This window comes from Scyliorhinus torazame, chromosome 11 (genome assembly GCF_047496885.1).
Source record: "Scyliorhinus torazame isolate Kashiwa2021f chromosome 11, sScyTor2.1, whole genome shotgun sequence".
Taxonomy (NCBI): domain Eukaryota; kingdom Metazoa; phylum Chordata; class Chondrichthyes; order Carcharhiniformes; family Scyliorhinidae; genus Scyliorhinus; species Scyliorhinus torazame.
In genome coordinates, this window is record NC_092717.1 from 191,461,879 (window position 1) to 191,483,574 (window position 21,696).

Below are 21,696 nucleotides of genomic sequence, written 5' to 3' on the forward strand. Positions count from 1 at the left end.
CTGAGACCCAGGCTATTAGAATAGATGGCATTGAGGTACGTAGGGAAGAGGTGTTGGCAATTCTGGACAGGCTGAAAATAGATAAGTCCCCGGGGCCTGATGGGATTTATCCTAGGATTCTCTGGGAGGCCAGGGAAGAGATTGCTGGACCTTTGGCTTTGATTTTTATGTCATCATTGGCTACAGGAATAGTGCCAGAGGACTGGAGGATAGCAAATGTGGTCCCTTTGTTCAAAAAGGGGAGCAGAGACAACCCCGGCAACTATAGACCGGTGAGCCTCACGTATGTTGTGGGTAAAGTCTTGGAGGGGATTATAAGAGACAAGATTTATAATCATCTAGATAGGAATAATATGATCAGGGATAGTCAGCATGGCTTTGTAAAGGGTAGGTCATGCCTCACAAACCTTATCGAGTTCTTTGAGAAGGTGACTGAACAGGTAGACGAGGGTAGAGCAGTTGATGTGGTGTATATGGATTTCAGTAAAGCGTTTGATAAGGTTCCCCATGGTAGGCTATTGCAGAAAATACGGAGGCTGGGGATTGAGGGCGGTTTCGAGATGTGGATCAGAATTTGGCTAGCTGAAAGAAGACAGAGGGTGGTGGTTGATGGGAAATGTTCAGAATGGAGTTCAGGTACAAGTGGCGTACCACAGGGATCTGTTCTGGGGCCGTTGCTGTTTGTCATTTTTATCACTGACCTAGAGGAAGGCGCAGAAGGGTGGGTGAGTAAATTTGCGGACGACACTAAAGTCGGTGGTGTTATCGACAGTGAGGAAGGATGTAGCAGGTTACAGAGGGACATAGATAAGCTGCAGAGCTGGGCTGAGAGGTGGCAAATGGAGTTCAATGTAGAGAGGTGTGAGGTGATTCACTTTGGAAGGAATAACAGGAATGCGGAATATTTGGCTAATGGTAAAGTTCTTGGAAGTGTGGATGAGCAGAGGGATCTAGGTGTCCATGTACATAGATCCCTGAAAGTTGCCACCCAGGTTGATAGGGTTGTGAAGAAGGCCTATGGAGTGTTGGCCTTTATTGGTAGAGGGATTGAGTTCCGGAGTCAGGAGGTCATGTTGCAGCTGTACAAAACTCTGGTACGGCCGCTTTTGGAGTATTGCGTACAGTTCTGGTCACCGCATTATAGGAAGGACGTGGAGGCTTTGGAGCGGATGCAGAGGAGATTTACCAGGATGTTGCCTAGTATGGAGGGAAAATCTTATGAGGAAAGGCTGATAGACTTGAGGTTGTTTTCGTTGGAGAGAAGAAGGTTAAGAGGAGACTTAATAGAGGCATACAAAATGATCAGGGGGTTAGATAAGGTGGACAGTGAGAGCCTTCTCCCGCGGATGGAAATGGCTGGCATGAGGGGACATAGCTTTACACTGAGGGGTAATAGATATAGGACAGAGGTCAGAGGTAGGTTCTTTACGCAAAGAGTGGTGAGGCCGTGGAATGCCCTACCGGCAACAGTAGTGAACTCGCCAACATTGAGGGCATTTAAAAGTTTATTGGATAAGCATAGAGTAGGTTAGATGGCTTTTGTTTCGGTGCAACATCGTGGGCCGAAGGGCCTGTACTGCGCTGTATCGTTCTATGTTCTATGTTCTATTGTCTACTAGGATTACCATCAGCCAGACATGGACAGAACATTTGAAACATCTGATGGAGTTATTCAATCGACTTCAGGAGGCCGGTTTGGTGATAAACCTAGCCAAAAGTGAATTTGGAAAAGCCCAAGTCACTTTCCTTGGCCATACAATCGGACAGGGTTGAATGGTCCCACGGGATGTGAAAACAAAAGTTATTGAGGAGTTTCCGATACCCTCGACACAACGGGAAATAATGCGATTTCTTGGTATGAGTGGGTTTTACTGGAAATATATACCCGATTTTAGGAGTGTGGTCGCTCCACTGACGGACTTGCTCAAGAAGCGTAACAAATTCCAGTGGACAGCGGAGTGTCAACAGGCATTTGACGGCCTGAAAGCTGTGTTAACCACTGCTCCTGTGTTAGCCATCCCAAATTATACAAAACCTTTCAAAGTGGCGGTTGTTGCGAGTGATGTGGGTGTAGGTGTGGTGCTTCTACAAGATGACGACGAAGGGCTAGAGCGGCCTATTGGTTAATTTTCAAAGAAATTGAATTCTTACCAGAAAAAGTATTTCACGATTGAGAAGGAGACTTTGACTTTGGTGCTGGCTTTGCAACATTTTCACATTTATGTGACCAGCAATCCGCCTGACACCGTTATATATACTGATCATAATCCGTTGACGTTTTTGGAGCATTTCCGGAATAACAATGCAAGGCTGTTTCACTGGAGTTTATTGTTGCAGCCATTTCATTTTAAAATAGTACATGTGGCAGGACGAGAAAACGTGATAGCCGATGCATTGTCACGAATGTGATGAATGGAAGCAATTTCAGTTGGAGGAAGAAAAACGGAAAAAGAATGGACTATATTATTATACCTGTTTGTGTGTGTTGTTTTTTGAAATGAAAAAGTATATTTACTGCGTGCATTTCTTAAAGGATAGTGAAAAAGTGAAAAATGAAACCATCTTGAAGTTGATGGTTTATTTTTTTTTCATGGGGGGAGGTGTCATGTGAGAGTACCTTTAAGAAATGGGTGTTTATAAATGGGTGTGTATATAAATATCTGTAGTGAGAGTACCTTTAAGAAATGGGTGTTTACTACTGCAGTGATGTCAGGGTGGAGCTAGGCTGTCTGTTAGCTTTTTACTTTCATTTTAGGCTGTTTGCTGCAGGGTGTGTTTTTGTTTAGTTTTCAGAGCTGGACAGCTGCAGTCACAGCCAGAAGGTGTATGAATCTCTCAGTAATCTAAAGACTGTAAATCGATCCTGGTGATTTAAAACTAATAACAGTAGTGACTTTAACCTGATGTGCTTCTGGTAAAAGGTGTTTTAAGTCTTATTGAGGTTAAAAGGAAAGCTTAGAGGATTACTTAGTGTTGTAGTCTTTGGGGGTTGTATTTGAATTGATGGTTGCTAAGATGTTCACTGTATGTTTAAAAAGGTTAACTTGAGTTCATAGAATAAACATTGTTTTGCTTTAAAAAAAATACTTTTCCATTTCTGCTGTACCATACCTGTAGAGTGGGCCGTGTGCTCCCCATACCACAATCTAGTAAAAGTTGTGGGTCAGGTGAACTCCATGATACACTTTGGGGTTCTCTAAACCCCGACCCATAACAAAGGGGAAAACAACAATTTATACTGTGCGAGAAGAGAGTGTTGATTGTCCACTTGTGATATGGTTGAATTTTAGATGTTTTTGAATTTTGTTTTATTTTTAACCATATCAGTCAAATGAAATGGCAAAATATTGATCCATCCTCATGGCTGCTCTGCTCAACCCTAGCTTACAGTCAACAACCCTTCCTGCTCCACAATGTCCCATGGATGGTTCTACCAATCTCCATTTACACTAATCCCTCAAATCACTAATGTTATTTTCTGCCGGGTCTTCGTCCAATTCCTTGTTGAAAGGGCCAATTGTCTCAGACTCTGCTGCCTCTGCTGGGAATTTGTTTCTTATTGGCACAGCTCTGTTGTCAGTGAAGTTGGTTCTCATCTTCAGTTTTACTTGAGGCTTGTTCATTATAAATCTTGTGTACATAAATGCTACTGAACAGTTTCACAGTAAGTGCAATGCATTTTTAACTGCAGAACATTGGCTTAAGGTACGGCTCACATTATGTACATATTCACCTGTTAATAATTGAGCTAAACTAGCACTTGAAACCGCAGTGAGTGGGACAGAGATAAAGCAGCTCAATGTTCTTAATGTGATTTGCTTAGAAGCTACTCGCTCCATATTAGGGGAGCATCTTAACAGTGTACACGTGTAGTGCTAGCCATTGTTCTTTGACCCCTGTCTCCTACTAATCTGGCAGTCAGAGACTGGAGGCAATAAACAGAGAACGCCACGTTGTGTAAGCAACATTCAAACTTCTGCTTTGTGACCTGTGCTGCTGCAAAAATGGAATCTTTTTGAAAACCGATGGTGCAGTACTTTAATTGTGCTCCAGGCAACTCACGGGCATAAAATAGGCACCTTTGAACCCAATATGTCAGATGGCCTATGGGTGCTCAATCTGTGGAAGAAGTGAGCCTCCCACCATCTTTCCCGGGCATCTAAGACAACTCCTATAAATATTAAAAATACTAATTTTAACACTTGTATCCTTGGCGTGCTTGAGGATCTTTTTAAGAGATTGTCCGACCATACCACCAGTGATAAACCCGCGTACCACATCAAAGTTCAAATGGTCAGCAGGAACATATTCATCCCCTGTTGGTTTCCGTGCTCTTCATGCCCCAATATGAATTAAAGCTGGATTTCCCTATGATCTGAGTCACTGCCTTCATGCTCACTGGCAGCTTGTGCAATACAGTCAGCATTTCCTGGTCGATGCCCATCAGCCTCATTCAGTAGCCTCTGCCTTTACAATCAGCACTTTGGCAAGTGCTGCCATTATCCCCCCCCCCCCCCCCGAGGTCCCCAAGTTTTGTTAATCTGGATGAGACTCCTCGATTTGTCACCGTGCGGCTGGGATCAGCCCAAATTGTTACAAACCCTTGTGAGGGAAGATGAACTGGCTCCGTCTTTATTCAACCCCCTCTTCTGGTAACAACAAGTTTAATCTAACACGTTTCCCTTCCCTGTGGGTACCTTTTCCACGCCCAATAGTTATGTTTAAAAAGTAGCCAATTTAACCAGGCTTTTTTGAGTTAACACAGAATTAGTTCATTAACTACTGAAAAGGTAAGGGGGAAAATGGTAAAACACATGCATTTACACTCATTCGGATTAGAAGTGAGAATAATAAGTAATATAAAGAAAAGGGTATGTGGAACAGTCCTTGACTCGCAAGGAATAGATGCTGAAGCAAGCCGCCATTATGATTTGATTCCAGTAGAGTTGACTTCTGCTGGCAAATAGTTAATTCTTTGATTCCAGTGTTCTGTAGTTTGGTACAGAAATGTAAGTTCTCTTTCCACCTATGATCATGCTGTTGCCTGGACTGACTTTCGCAGTCAGAGAGAGAGATTTGGGATATACGTACCAAAAAATGGCTATTTTGCAGGGGCTCTGCCAGCTGCTTCTGTTAGTGTGTCACACACCTTCAACGTGAAAAACTTACAGCTGCTGATCCTCATAGAGCACCCACAGATACTGAGTAGTTCTCTCACCTAGCGTTTAACCCATTCCTTGTACATTCCAAGTGGAAAACAGAAGTGACTAGTCCGTCCAGGCAGTACACACCGTTTTGTTTATGATGGGATGGCCATTTGTTGTCAGTGGTGGTGGTAATCTGTCTCTGGAAGCTTTTCGAAGTGCCTTGTCTGGAAACAGTGAAGGGTTCCATTGTCCCTTAGAGAAACACCCTGCAGCAATTTTTGTCAGTGGCTGACAGCACGTTCTCAGTCATCTTTGGGGTTTATGTCCATTTTAAAATATAAAACGCAGGCCTTTTTTAAGCTGTCTATTTCGGCCATAATTCCATGGGTTTTTCCCCATCATCATGACAGTGCCTTTAGGGAGTTAGAGCATGATTTAATGGCCGCGTTGTGCTTGAGTGAGAGAGAGCGACGCAGCCGTTAGATCGTGGGAGAGACCAAAATTGAGAACCAATTTGCGATCTAACCGGTCCGCTCCCTTTGGCAAAATCAGGATCCTGCCATGGCGTGGCGAGAACCCAATAATCACCACTTAAAGCCAATCTCCATACAATTAACTGGAGAGACTCCCTATCTAACGGCCTCCTGTGATCTAACCGTCTTCCCAGCGGGCAATTGCACCTTTTCAAAAACGTGAAGCTGGCGGAACGGCTGCACCGCGGACCTGAAGAGGTGAGTAGCTATCTTCACTCCCAGGCAATGAGCCTGGGAGCTTTGGGTCTGTTGCCCTGGAGCTGGAGGGGTGTGGTGACGTTATGGGGGCAACTCCAACCACTGCCAGTCTGCCCCACTGACCACCCATAACTCCCACTGACTGCGGAGGCCTCTGACCAAGTGGCTGAAGGCTACAGCTAATAGGGAATTGGCAATCGTAGTTAGGTGAGCACATCACAGCTGTGTCCATGGCCAACCTAGACCTCCTGGTCCCTTTCTTTGCAAGGGGTGAGGACTCTGATGTCTGGCATCCCGCAGCCCGTCAGGGCCATTTCCCGTCTGCCGGACATGGGTGGGCCAGGGAGCAGTACAGTGCTGGGCGGGGGCGGTGCCAGATGCATTCTCGCAGGGGTGTGTGCTGGGCCTGGGTGGGTGGGGGGGGCGCGTCCCTGGGGCCAGTGCCAACTCACCTGTGTGGCCCGGTGGAGGACATTGATCTTCTTACGGCACTGCCGGCACTGCTGATCCTCTTGGTGATGCTCCCCGAGCTGTGGCCACTGCCCCTTACTTCCAGGTGGCGCAGGCTGCCCTTTGACTGACCCTCCACGCCCGCTGGGAGAACAGGACATTTCGTCTGATCTCGACTGTATCCAACAATCTGGCCAGGTCGGCATCCCCGAATGGTGGGCTGGCCTCCTCGGTGGCGTGGCTGCAAGCTGCGTGGGGTTTTCTCCGAGGGATCAGTTTAAGTGCTGCTTTGTCGTGTTAGCAGGGAGCATGGCGGACAAATGAGCCGTCAGCGTGAAGCCCGTGGGGCCTCGTTAAGTTGTCCAATTAACATTTGATACCGCTGGCAACCTCATCCGGCCAAGCTTTGGGAAGCTCACAGCAGTTCCTGCTCGCTACCACACTTAGAAACGTTTCCATCAAATCGCACCCTTGGTCTCTGTGGTGAACCATGCACATGTCCTAGTATTTGCACATGTGCTGAGTAATGCATCAGACTGCCCTGTAAAATAGGTGAGTTGCCAGTGCTTGCTTGGTTCAGATTGAGTGGTTGCTCTTTCAGGGAGGCTGGGTTCTTTTTTCTAAGGCGACACAGGGACGTGTTTTAAGCACTGGAGTAAAAGGGAGAATGATTAATATTTAGTGTGAAGGCTGAGCTAAGGTGAACTGAGGGGCAACTGAAAGCAGCTGCAGTTTACCATGCAGAATGTGTATGGTGAAACACAAGAAATATTTAAGAGGATGAAGAAGCCCCTCGCAACATTTCTTCCAGCATACGGCCATGACTCTCTGCACCTGCCGATGATGGCAAGCAAATCCATGGGGATACACCTGGCAGGTGAAGCTGGCCTCCTCTGGTCACAGTGTCCTGCTGTATGGTGAGTGAGATTGTTCTGCAAAGTAACAAATTGAAGCCCAAGGGATTAAATGGGCAATGACTGCATGGATATGCAATTGGCTGTGAGACAGAAAGCAGAGAGTCGTGATGAAGGATTGCTTTTCAGACTGGAGGGAAGTATAAAGGCATGTTCTCCACTGGTAGGTATCGTGTTCACTGCCCTTTTTGATATGTGTTAATGACCGAGACTTGGGAATAAAGGGGTAATTACAAAAGTTTGCAGACATAAATCTCAGTATTGTCGTAAACAATGAGGAGGATAGCAACAGACTTCAGGGGGCATGGATAGACTAGTGGAATAGGCAGACACCTCAGCCGGGAGTCTCCCCTACCCGGCGGGGCGGGTGGTCCCGGCTGGATGGAGTGGCGGGAACCACTCTGGTGTCGGACTGCCCCAATTGTGCTCCGCACCTTTAGGGACCAAGCCCTCACCTTGAGGGGCTAGCCCCGCGGCGGCGTGGTTGGCACGTCGCTGGACGGCGGGTAAGGCATTTGGCGCCACGCCAGCCAGGGCCGAAAGGACTTCTCCAACCGGCGGAAGTCCGTGCATGCGCGGGAGCATCAGCGGCTGCTGACGTCATCCCAGGTCATGCGCGGTGGGGGGGGGGGGTGTCTCTTAGGCGTCGCCATGGTGAAGGCTGTGGCTGAGGCGGAGGGAAAAGAGTGCCCCCATGGCATAGGCCCGCCCGCGGGTCGGTGGGCGCCGATCGCGGGCCAGGCCACCGTGGGGGCACCCCTCGGCCAGATCGTCCCAGGACCCCGGAGCCCGCCCGCGCCGCCTAGTCCCGCCAGTCAGAGAGGTAGTTTTATTCTCGCCGGCGGGACTGGCCTGACAGCAGCAGGACTTCGGCCCATCGCGGGCCGGAGAATCGCGGGGGGGGGGTGGCGCCTGCCGACTGCCGACCGGCGCATCGCGATTCCCACCCCCGCCGAATATCTGGTGCCGGAGAATTTGGCAACCGGCGGGGGCGGGATTCACGCCAGCCCCCGGTGATTCTCCAACCCGGCAGGGGGTCGGAGAATCCCGTCCATGGCATATGAAATTTAATGTGCAGAAGTGTGAATGTGGTAGTATGTATTAGGGGTCATGTGGGACTGTGAAGCCATGATGCTATTGGCTGACAGATCCCGGGTCCTGGTTGGCCGTTGAAGGCGGAGTATAAGAACCCGGGCTTCTCCCCATCGCCCCAGTCTGTTGCTGAACTGCGGGGAACAAGTCACGCTTAATAAAGCCTCATCGACTTCATCTCTATTCGTCTCTCTCGTAAGTTATTGTGCGCTACATGAAGTAATGCATTTTGATGTATGAAAACGAAGGAGATACAATCTAAACTAATTTCTGACAATTTTAAAGAGATTGTAGGAATACAGAGATCCGGGGATTCTTATACCCAAATCTTCAAAGTTGTCAAGAAAGACATTAAAAAGTATAGAGAGTCCGTGGGAGGGATTCTCCGACCCTCCGCGATGAAATCGGCGTGGGGGCGGAGAATTACCCAAAATAGGCTCCCATGCCGGCACGCGATTCTCCGGCGACTGGAGAATCGGCGGCAGTCGCGCGTACGCAATTGATGCAGCGCCGGCTGGGGGCCGTTGAAAGTGGCCACCGCGGCGATTCTCCGCGCTGGACGGGCTGAGTGCCTGCTGAGTTCCACCGAGTCCCGCAGCCGTGGTTCACATGTGTTCCCACCCAGCGGGACCTCACCGTTCTGGCTGCGGGGGCCGTCCTGGTGGGGGGGTGGAGGGGATCCGACTCCGGGGGGGGGGGGGGCCTCCACGGTGGCCAGGCCCACGATTGGTGGCTACCAATCAGCGAGCGCGCTCACTCCGGGGGGGGGCTGTGTTCCTCTGCGCCGGGCCCCTGTAGGGTGCCGCCATGCTGCACGTGGGCCGGCGCAAAGACGGCCGCCGCGCACATTCGCAGATCCGCGGCCGACCGGTTTGCTCTTGTGCGGACCCACGGCAAGCCGGCATAGCCGCCGTGCGCATGTGCGGCTGCGCGGGCGTAACTGCAGGACCCCGCCGGCAGCCGGACCTGTGGGACGCACGCCGGGGCCCTGCTAGCCCCCTGGGACAGCGCGCTGACACCAGGAGGAGACGGTACTGGGACAGCGCGCTGACACCAGGAGGAGACGGTACTGGGACAGCGCGCTGACACCAGGAGGAGACGGTACTGGGACAGCGCGCTGACATTAGGAGGAGACGGTACTGGGACAGCGTGCTGACATCCGGAGGAGACGGTACTGGGACAGCGCGCTGACATCCGGAGGAGACGTTACTGGGACAGAGCCTTGACATTAGGAGGAGACGGTACTGGGACAGCGTGTTGACATCCGGAGGAGACGGTACTGGGACAGCGCGCTGACATCCGGAGGAGACGGTACTGGGACAGCGTGCTGACATCCGGAGGAGACGGTACTGGGACAGCGCGCTGACATCCGGAGGAGACGTTACTGGGACAGAGCCTTGACATTAGGAGGAGACGGTACTGGGACAGCGTGTTGACATCCGGAGGAGACGGTACTGGGACAGCGCGCTGACATCCGGAGGTGACGGTACTGGGACAGCGTGCTGACATCCGGAGGAGACGGTACTGGGACAGCGCGCTGACATCCGGAGGAGACGGTACTGGGACAGCGCGCTGATGTCAGGGGGAGACGGTGCTGGGACAGCGTACTGACATCAGGAGGAGACGGTACTGGGACAGCGCGCTGACATCCGGAGGAGACGGTACTGGGACAGCGTGCTGATGTCAGGAGGACACGGTACTGGGACAGCGTACTGACATCATGAGGAGACGGTACTGGGACAGCGCGCTGATGTCAGGAGGAGACGGTACTGGGACAGCGTACTGACATCAGGAGGAGACGGTACTGGGACAGCGTGCTGATGTCAGGAGGAGACAGTACTGGGACAGCACGCTGATGTCAGGAGGAGACAGTACTGGGACAGCACGCTGACATCAGGAGGAGATGGTACTAGGACAGCGTGCTGATGTCAGGAGGAGCCGGTACTGGGACAGTGCGCTGATGTCAGATGGAGACGGTACTGGGACAGCACGCTGACACCAGGAGGAGACGGTACTGGGACAGAACGCTGACATTAGGAGGAGACGGTACTGGGACAGCACGCTGACATCAGGAGGAGATGGTACTGGGACAGCACGCTGACATCAGGAGGAGACGGTACTGGGACAGTGTGCTGATGTCAGGAGGAGACAGTACTGGGACAGCACGCTGATGTCAGGAGGAGACAGTACTGGGACAGCACGCTAACATCAGGAGGAGATGGTACTAGGACAGCGTGCTGATGTCAGGAGGAGCCGGTACTGGGACAGTGCGCTGATGTCAGATGGAGACGGTACTGGGACAGCACGCTGACACCAGGAGGAGACGGTACTGGTCCGAACGCTGACATTAGGAGGAGACGGTACTGGGACAGCGCGCTGACATTAGGAGGAGACGGTACTGGCACAGTGCGCTGATGTCAGGAGGAAACGGTACTGGGACAGCGTACTGACACCAGAAGGAGACGGTACTGGGACAGCACGTTGACATCAGGAGGAGACGGTACTGGGACAGCGCGCTGATGTCAGGAGGAGACAGTACTGTGACAGCATGCTGACACCAGGAGGATACGGTACTGGGACAGCGTACTGACATCAGGAGGAGACAGTACTGGGACAACGTGCTGATGTCAGGAGGAAACGGTACTGGGACAGCGTACTGACACCAGAAGGAGACGGTACTGGGACTGCACGTTGACATCAGGAGGAGACGGTACTGGGACAGCGCGCTGATGTCAGGAGGAGACAGTACTGGGAGAGCACGCTGACACCAGGAGGAGACGGTACTGGGACAGCGTGCTGATGTCAGGAGGAGATGGTACTGGGACAGCGTACTGACACCAGGAGGAGACGCTACTGGGACAGCGTGCTGATGCCAGGAGGAGACGGTACTGGGACAGTGTACTGACATCAGGAGGAGACGGTACTGGGACAGCGCGCTGACATCAGGAGGAGACGGTACTGGGACAGCACGTTGACATCAGGAGGAGACGGTACTGGGACAGCGCGCTGATGTCAGGAGGAGGCAGTACTGGGACAGCGTGCTGATGTCAGGAGGAGACGGTACTAGGACAGCGTACTGACCCCAGGAGCAGACGGTACTGGGACAGCACGCTGACACAAGGAGGAGACGGTACTAGGACAGCACGCTGACACCAGGAGGAGACGGTACTGGGACAGCGTACTGACATCAGGAGCAGACGTACTGGGACAGCGCGCTGACATCAGGAGGAGACGGTACTGGGACAGCACGTTGACATCAGGAGGAGACGGTACTGGGACAGCGCGTTGATGTCAGGAGGAGACGGTACTAGGACAGCGTACTGACAACAGGAGCAGACGGTACTGGGACAGCACGCTGACATCAGGAGGAGACGGTACTGGGTCAGCACGCTGACACCAGGAGGAGACGGTACTAGGACAGCACGCTGACACCAGGAGGAGATGGTACTGGGACTGCACGCTGACATCAGGAGGAGATGGTACTGGGACAGCGCGCTGATATAAGTAGGAGACGGTACTGGGACAGTACGCTGACACCAGGAAGAGACGGTACTGGGACAGCGCGCTGATGTCAGGAGGAGACGGTACTGGGACAGCGCGCTGATATCAGGAGGAGATGGTACAGGGACAGCGCGCTGACATCAGGAGGAGACGGTACTCGGACAGCGCGCTGACATTAAGAGGAGACGGTACTGGGACAGTGCGCTGACATCAGGAGGAGACGGTACTGGGACAGCACGCTGACATCATGAGGAGACGGTACTGGGACAGTGCGCTGACATTAAGAGGAGACCGTACTGGGACACTGCGCTGACATTAGGAGGAGACGGTACTGGGACAGCACGCTGATGTCAGGAGGAGACGGTACTGGGACAGCACACTGACATCAGGAGGAGACGGTACTGGGACACTGCGCTGACATCAGGAGGAGACGGTACTGGGACAGTGCACTGATGTCAGGAGGGGACGGCACTGAGGCATCAAACTGACATCAGGAGGAGGCGGTACTGTGACAACACGCTTATGTAAGGAGGAGAAAGTACTGGGACAGTGTGCTGATGTCAGGAGGAGACAGTACTGGGACAGCCTACTGACATCAGGAGGAGATGGTACTGGGACAGCACGCTGACATCAGGAGGAGATGGTACTGGGACAGCACGCTGACATCAGGAGGAGACGGTACTGGGACAGCGAACTGACATCAGGAGGAGACGGCACTGGGACAGTACGCTGACATCAGGAGGAGACGGTACTGGTAGAGCACACTGACACCAGGAGGAGACGGTACTGGGACACTGCGCTGACATCAGGAAGAGACGGTACTGGGACAGTGCACTGATGTCAGGAGGGGACGGCACTGGGACATCAAACTGACATCAGGAGGAGACGGCACTGGGACAGCGCGCTGATGTCAGGAGGCGACGGTACTGGGACATCAAACTGACACCAGGAGGCGACGGTACTGGGACAGCGAACTGACATCAGGAGGAGACGGTACCGGGACATCAAACTTTCACCAGGAGGCGACGGTACTGGGACATCAAACTGACACCAGGAGGAGACGGTCCTGGGACATCAAACTGACACCACAAGGCGACGGTACTGGGACAGTACGCTGACATCAGGAGGAGACGGTACTGGTAGAGCACACTGACACCAGGAGGAGACGGTACTGGGACACCGCGCTGACATCAGGAGGAGACGGTACTGGGACAGCGCGCTGATGTCAGGAGGAGATGGTACTGGGACAGCGCGCTGACATCAGGAGGAGACGGTACTGGGACAGCACGCTGACACCAGGAGGAGACGGTACTGGGACACCGCGCTGACATCAGGAGGAGACGGTACTGGGACAGCGCGCTGATGTTAGGAGGAGATGGTACTGGGATAGCGCGCTGACATCAGGATGAGACGGTACTGGGACAGCGCGCTGACATCAGGGGGAGACGGTACTCGGACAGCGTGCTGATGTCTGAGGAGACGGTACTGGGACAGCGTACTGACACCAGGAGGAGACGGTACTGGGACAGCGCGCTGACACCAGGAGGCGACGGTACTGGGACAGCGTACTGACACCAGGAGGAGACGGCACTGGGACAGCGCGCTGACACCAGGAGGAGACGGTACTGGGACAGCGCGCTGATGTCAGGAGGAGATGGTACTGGGACAGCGCGCTGATATCAGGAGGAGACGGTACTGGGACACCGCGCTGACATCAGGAGGAGACGGTACTGGGACAGCGCGCTGATGTCAGGAGGAGATGGTACTGGGACAGCGCGCTGACATCAGGAGGAGACGGTACTGGGACAGCGCGCTGATGTCAGGAGGTGCCGGTACTGGGACAGCACGCTGATGTCAGGAGGAGATGGTACTGGGACAGCGCGCTGACATTAGGAGGAGACGGTACTGGGTCAGTGCACTGACATTAGGAGGAGACGGTACTGGGACAGCACGCTGATGTCAGGAGGAGACGGTACTGGGAGAGCACGCTGATGTCAGGATGAGATGGTACTGGGACAGTGCGCTGACACCAGGAGGAGACGGTACAGGGACAGCACGCTGACGTCAGGAGGATACGGTACTGGGACAGTGCGCTGATGTCAGCAGGAGACAGTACTGGGACAGCGTACTGACATCAGGAGCAGACGTACTGGGACAGCGCGCTGACATCAGGAGGAGACGGTACTGGGACAGCGCGCTGATGTCAGGAGGGGACGGTACTAGGACAGCGTACTGACAACAGGAGGAGACGGTACTGGGACACCGCGCTGACATCAGGAGCAGACGTACTTGGACAGCGCGCTGACATCAGGAGGAGACGGTACTGGGACAGCGCGCTGACATCAGGAGGAGACGGTACTGGGACCGCACGCTGACACCAGGAGGAGACGGTACGAGGACAGCACGCTGACACCAGGAGGAGACGGTACTGGAACTGCACGCTGACATCAGGAGGAGATAGTACTGGGACAGCGCGTTGAAGTCAGGAGGAGACGGTACTGGGACAGCGCGCTGATATAAGGAGGCGACGGTACTGGGACAATGTGCTGACTTTAGGAGGAGACGGTACTGGGACAGCACGCTGATGTCAGGAGGAGACGGTACTGGGACAGCACGCTGACATCATGAGGAGACGGTACTGGGACACCGCGCTGACATCAGGAGCAGACGTACTGGGACAGCGCGCTGACATCAGGAGGAGACGGTACTGGGACAGCGCGCTGATGTCAGGAGGAGACGATACTAGGACAGCGTACTGACAACAGGAGCAGACGGTACTGGGTCAGCACGCTGACATCAGGAGGAGACGGTACTGGGACCGCACGCTGACACCAGGAGGAGACGGTACTCGGACAGCACGCTGACACCAGGAGGAGACGGTACTGGGACTGCACGCTGACATCAGGAGGAGATGGTACTGGGACAGCGCGTTGAAGTCAGGAGGAGACGGTACTGGGACAGCGCGCTGATATAAGGAGGCGACGGTACTGGGACAGTGTGCTGACTTTAGGAGGAGACGGTACTGGGACAGCACGCTGATGTCAGGAGGAGACGGTACTGGGACAGCACGCTGACATCATGAGGAGACGGTACTGGGACACCGCGCTGACATCAGGAGCAGACGTACTGGGACAGCGCGCTGACATCAGGAGGAGACGGTACTGGGACAGCGCGCTGATGTCAGGAGGAGACGATACTAGGACAGCGTACTGACAACAGGAGCAGACGGTACTGGGTCAGCACGCTGACATCAGGAGGAGACGGTACTGGGACCGCACGCTGACACCAGGAGGAGACGGTACTCGGACAGCACGCTGACACCAGGAGGAGACGGTACTGGGACTGCACGCTGACATCAGGAGGAGATGGTACTGGGACAGCGCGTTGAAGTCAGGAGGAGACGGTACTGGGACAGCGCGCTGATATAAGGAGGCGACGGTACTGGGACAGTGTGCTGACTTTAGGAGGAGACGGTACTGGGACAGCACGCTGATGTCAGGAGGAGACGGTACTGGGACAGCACGCTGACATCATGAGGAGACGGTACTGGGACAGTGCGTTGACACCAGGAGGAGACGGTACCGGGACAGGACGCTGACATCATGAGGAGACGGTACTGGGACACTGCGCTGACATCAGGAAGAGACGGTACTGGGACAGTGCACTGATGTCAGGAGGGGACGGCACTGGGACATCAAACTGACATCAGGAGGAGACGGCACTGGGACAGCGCGCTGATGTCAGGAGGAGATGGTACTGGGACAGCGCGCTGACATCAGGTGGAGACGGTACTGGGACAGCGCGCTGATGTCAGGAGGAGACGGTACTGGGACAGCGCGCTGACATCAGGTGGAGACGGTACTGGGACAGCGCGCTGACATCTGGAGGAGACGGTACTGGGACAGCGTGCTGATGTCAGGAGGACACGGTACTTGGACAGCGTACTGACATCATGAGGAGACGGTACTGGGACAGCGCGCTGATGTCAGGAGGAGACGGTACTGGGACAGCGCGCTGACATCAGGTGGAGACGGTACTAGGACATCAAACTGACATCAGGAGGAGACGGTACTGGGACATCAAACTGACATCAGGAGGAGACGGTACTGGGACAGCGTGCTGATGTCAGGAGGACACGGTACTGGGACAGCGTACTGACATCATGAGGAGACGGTACTGGGACAGCGCGCTGATGTCAGGAGGAGACGATACTAGGACAGCGTACTGACAACAGGAGCAGACGGTACTGGGTCAGCACGCTGACATCAGGAGGAGACGGTACTGGGACCGCACGCTGACACCAGGAGGAGACGGTACTCGGACAGCACGCTGACACCAGGAGGAGACGGTACTGGGACTGCACGCTGACATCAGGAGGAGATGGTACTGGGACAGCGCGTTGAAGTCAGGAGGAGACGGTACTGGGACAGCGCGCTGATATAAGGAGGCGACGGTACTGGGACAGTGTGCTGACTTTAGGAGGAGACGGTACTGGGACAGCACGCTGATGTCAGGAGGAGACGGTACTGGGACAGCACGCTGACATCATGAGGAGACGGTACTGGGACAGTGCGTTGACACCAGGAGGAGACGGTACCGGGACAGGACGCTGACATCATGAGGAGACGGTACTGGGACACTGCGCTGACATCAGGAAGAGACGGTACTGGGACAGTGCACTGATGTCAGGAGGGGACGGCACTAGGACATCAAACTGACATCAGGAGGAGACGGCACTGGGACAGCGCGCTGATGTCAGGAGGAGATGGTACTGGGACAGCGCGCTGACATCAGGTGGAGACGGTACTGGGACAGCGCGCTGATGTCAGGAGGAGACGGTACTGGGACAGCGCGCTGACATCAGGTGGAGACGGTACTGGGACAGCGCGCTGACATCCGGAGGAGACGGTACTGGGACAGCGTGCTGATGTCAGGAGGACACGGTACTGGGACAGCGTACTGACATCATGAGGAGACGGTACTGGGACAGAGCGCTGATGTCAGGAGGAGACGGTACTGGGACAGCGCGCTGACATCAGGTGGAGACGGTACTAGGACATCAAACTGACATCAGGAGGAGACGGTACTGGGACATCAAACTGACATCAGGAGGAGACGGTACTGGGACAGCACGTTGACATCAGGAGGAGACGGTACTGGGACAGCGTGCTGACATCCGGAGGAGACGGTACTGGGACAGCACGCTGACACCAGGAGGAGACGGTACTGGGACAGCGTGCTGATGTCAGGAGGAGACAGTACTGGGACAGCGTACTGACATCAGGAGGAGACGGTACTGGGACAGCACGTTGACATCAGGAGGAGACGGTACTGGGACAGCACACTGACATCAGGAGGAGACGGTACTGGGACAGCACGCTGACACCAGGAGGAGACGGTACAGGGACAGCGCGCTGATGTCAGGAGGAGATGGTACAGGGACAGCGCGCTGACATCAGGAGGAGACGGTACTCGGACAGCGCGCTGACATTAAGAGGAGACGGTACTGGGACAGTGCGCTGACATCAGGAGGAGACGGTACTGGGACAGCACGCTGACATCATGAGGAGATGGTACTGGGACAGTGCGCTGACATTAAGAGGAGACGGTACTGGGACAGTGCGCTGACATTAGGAGGAGACGATACTGGGACAGCACGCTGATGTCAGGAGGAGACGGTACTGGGACAGCACGCTGACATCAGGAGGAGACGGTACTGGGACACTGCGCTGACATCAGGAGGAGACGGTACTGGGACAGTGCACTGATGTCAGGAGGGGACGGCACTGGGGCATCAAACTGACATCAGGAGGAGGCGGTACTGTGACAACACGCTTATGTAAGGAGGAGACAGTACTGGGACAGTGTGCTGATGTCAGGAGGAAACAGTACTGGGACAGCCTACTGACATCAGGAGGAGATGGTACTGGGACAGCACGCTGACATCAGGAGGAGATGGTACTGGGACAGCACGCTGACATCAGGAGGAGACGGTACTGGGACAGCGAACTGACATCAGGAGGAGACGGCACTGGGACAGCACGCTGATGTCAGGAGGAGACGGTATTGGGACAGCGCGCTGACATCAGGAGGAGACGGTAATGGGACAGCATGCTGACACCAGAAGGAGACGGTACTGGGACAGCGCGCTGATGTCAGGAGGAGACGGTACTGAGACAACGCGCTGACATCAGGAGGAGACGGTACTGGGACATCAAACTGACATCAGGAGGAGACGGTACTGGGACATCAAACTGACATCAGGAGGAGATGGTACTGGGACATCAAACTGACATCAGGAGGAGACGGTACTGGGACAGTGAGCTGACATCAGGAGGAGACGGTACTGGGACGTCAAACTGACACCAGGAGGCGACGGTACTGGGACATCAAACTGACACCAGGAGGCGACGGTACTGGGACAGCGAACTGACATGAGGAGGAGACGGTACTGGGACATCAAACTGACACCAGGAGGAGACGGTACTGGGACATCAAACTGACACCAGGAGGCGACGGTACTGGGACATCAAACTGACACCAGGAGGAGACGGTCCTGGGACATCAAACTGACACCACAAGGCGACGGTACTGGGACAGTACGCTGACATCAGGAGGAGACGGTACTGGTAGAGCACACTGACACCAGGAGGAGACGGTACTGGGACACCGCGCTGACATCAGGAGGAGACGGTACTGGGACAGCGCGCTGATGTCAGGAGGAGATGGTACTGGGACAGCGCGCTGACATCAGGAGGAGACGGTACTGGGACAGCACGCTGATACCAGGAGGAGACGGTACTGGGACACCGCGCTGACATCAGGAGGAGACGGTACTGGGACAGCGCGCTGATGTCAGGAGGAGATGGTACTGGGACAGCGCGCTGACATCAGGAGGAGACGGTACTGGGACAGCGCGCTGACATCAGGAGGAGACGGTACTGGGACACCGCGCTGACATCAGGAGGAGACGGTACTGGGACAGCGCGCTGATGTCAGGAGGAGATGGTACTGGGATAGCGCGCTGACATCAGGAGGAGACGGTACTGGGACAGCGCGCTGAGATCAGGGGGAGATGGTACTCGGACAGCGTGCTGATGTATGAGGAGATGGTACTGGGACAGCGTACTGACACCAGGAGGAGACGGTACTGGGACAGCGCGCTGACACCAGGAGGCAACGGTACTGGGACAGCGTACTGACACCAGGAGGAGACGGTACTGGGACAGCGCGCTGACACCAGGAGGAGACGGTACTGGGACACCGCACTGACATCAGGAGGAGACGGTACTGGGACAGCTCGCTGATGTCAGGAGGAGATGGTACTGGGACATCAAACTGACATCAGGAGGAGACGGTACTGGGACACCGCGCTGACATCAGGAGGAGACGGTACTGGGACAGCGCGCATATGTCAGGAGGAGATGGTACTGGGACAGCGCGCTGACATCAGGAGGAGACGGTACTGGGACAGCGCGCTGACATCAGGAGGAGACGGTACTCGGACAGCGCGCTGATGTCAGGAGGTGCCGGTACTGGGACAGCACGCTGATGTCAGGAGGAGATGGTACTGGGACAGCGCGCTGACATTAGGAGGAGACGGTACTGGGTCAGTGCACTGACATTAGGAGGAGACGGTACTGGGACAGCACGCTGATGTCAGGAGGAGACGGTACTGGGACAGCACGCTGACATCATGAGGAGACGGTACTGGGACAGCACGCTGATGTCAGGATGAGATGGTACTGGGACAGTGCGCTGACACCAGGAGGAGACGGTACAGGGACAGCACGCTGACGTCAGGAGGATACGGTACTGGGACAGTGCGCTGATGTCAGCAGGAGACAGTACTGGGACAGCATGCTGATGTCAGGAGCAGACGTACTGGGACAGCGCGCTGACATCAGGAGGAGACGGTACTGGGACAGCGCGCTGATGTCAGGAGGGGACGGTACTAGGACAGCGTACTGACATCAGGAGGAGACGGTACTGGGACAGCGCGCTGATGTCAGGAGGGGACGGTACTAGGACAGCGTACTGACAACAGGAGGAGACGGTACTGGGACAGTGCGCTGATGTCAGCAGGAGACAGTACTGGGACAGCGTACTGACATCAGGAGCAGACGTACTGGGACAGCGCGCTGACATCAGGAGGAGACGGTACTGGGACAGCGCGCTGATGTCAGGAGGGGACGGTACTAGGACAGCGTACTGACAACAGGAGGAGACGGTACTGGGACACCGCGCTGACATCAGGAGCAGACGTACTGGGACAGCGCGCTGACATCAGGAGGAGACGGTACTGGGACAGCGCGCTGATGTCAGGAGGAGACGATACTAGGACAGCGTACTGACAACAGGAGCAGACGGTACTGGGTCAGCACGCTGACATCAGGAGGAGACGGTACTGGGACCGCACGCTGACACCAGGAGGAGACGGTACTAGGACAGCACGCTGACACCAGGAGGAGACGGTACTGGGACTGCACGCTGACATCAGGAGGAGATGGTACTGGGACAGCGCGTTGAAGTCAGGAGGAGACGGTCCTGGGACAGCGCGCTGATATAAGGAGGCGACGGTACTGGGACAGTGTGCTGACTTTAGGAGGCGACGGTACTGGGACAGTGTGCTGACTTTAGGAGGAGACGGTACTGGGACAGCACGCTGATGTCAGGAGGACACGGTACTGGGACAGCACGCTGACATCATGAGGAGACGGTACTGGGACAGCACGCTGACATCAGGAGCAGACGTACTGGGACAGCGCGCTGACATCAGGAGGAGACGGTACTGGGACACCGCGCTGACATCAGGAGCAGACGTACTGGGACAGCGCGCTGACATCAGGAGGAGACGGTACTGGGACAGCGCGCTGATGTCAGGAGGAGACGATACTAGGACAGCGTACTGACAACAGGAGCAGACGGTACTGGGTCAGCACGCTGACACCAGGAGGCGACGGTACTGGGACAGCGCGCTGACACCAGGAGGAGACGGTACTGGGACACCGCACTGACATCAGGAGGAGACGGTACTGGGACAGCGCGCTGATGTCAGGAGGAGATGGTACTGGGACAGCGCGCTGACATCAGGAGGAGACGGTACTGGGACAGCGCGCTGACATCAGGAGGAGACGGTACTCGGACAGCGCGCTGATGTCAGGAGGTGCCGGTACTGGGACAGCACGCTGATGTCAGGAGGAGATGGTACTGGGACAGCGCGCTGACATTAGGAGGAGACGGTACTGGGTCAGTGCACTGACATTAGGAGGAGACGGTACTGGGACAGCACGCTGATGTCAGGAGGAGACGGTACTGGGACAGCACGCTGACATCATGAGGAGACGGTACTGGGACAGCACGCTGATGTCAGGATGAGATGGTACTGGGACAGTGCGCTGACACCAGGAGGAGACGGTACAGGGACAGCACGCTGACGTCAGGAGGATACGGTACTGGGACAGTGCGCTGATGTCAGCAGGAGACAGTACTGGGACAGCGTACTGACATCAGGAGCAGACGTACTGGGACAGCGCGCTGACATCAGGAGGAGACGGTACTGGGACAGCGCGCTGATGTCAGGAGGAGACGGTACTGGGACCGCACGCTGACACCAGGAGGAGACGGTACTAGGACAGCACGCTGACACCAGGAGGAGACGGTACTGGGACTGCACGCTGACATCAGGAGGAGACGGTACTGGGACACTGCGCTGACATCAGGAAGAGACGGTACTGGGACAGTGCACTGATGTCAGGAGGGGACGGCACTGGGACATCAAACTGACATCAGGAGGAGGCGGTACTGTGACAGCACGCTTATGTAAGGAGGAGACAGTACTGGGACAGCGCGCTGATGTCA

The 21,696-nt window shown here is 54.9% G+C and overlaps 1 long non-coding RNA gene across 1 annotated transcript in view; it reads left to right on the forward strand.

Moving 5' to 3' along the window:
• Positions 1-7,144: 7,144 nt before the first annotated feature.
• Positions 7,145-21,696, forward strand: part of LOC140386034 (uncharacterized) — a 38,591-nt gene continuing 24,039 nt past the window's right edge. Inside the window, exon 1 of the long non-coding RNA XR_011933548.1 lies at positions 7,145-7,245. This is a non-coding gene — a long non-coding RNA (uncharacterized lncRNA). The remainder of the gene's footprint in view (positions 7,246-21,696) is intronic.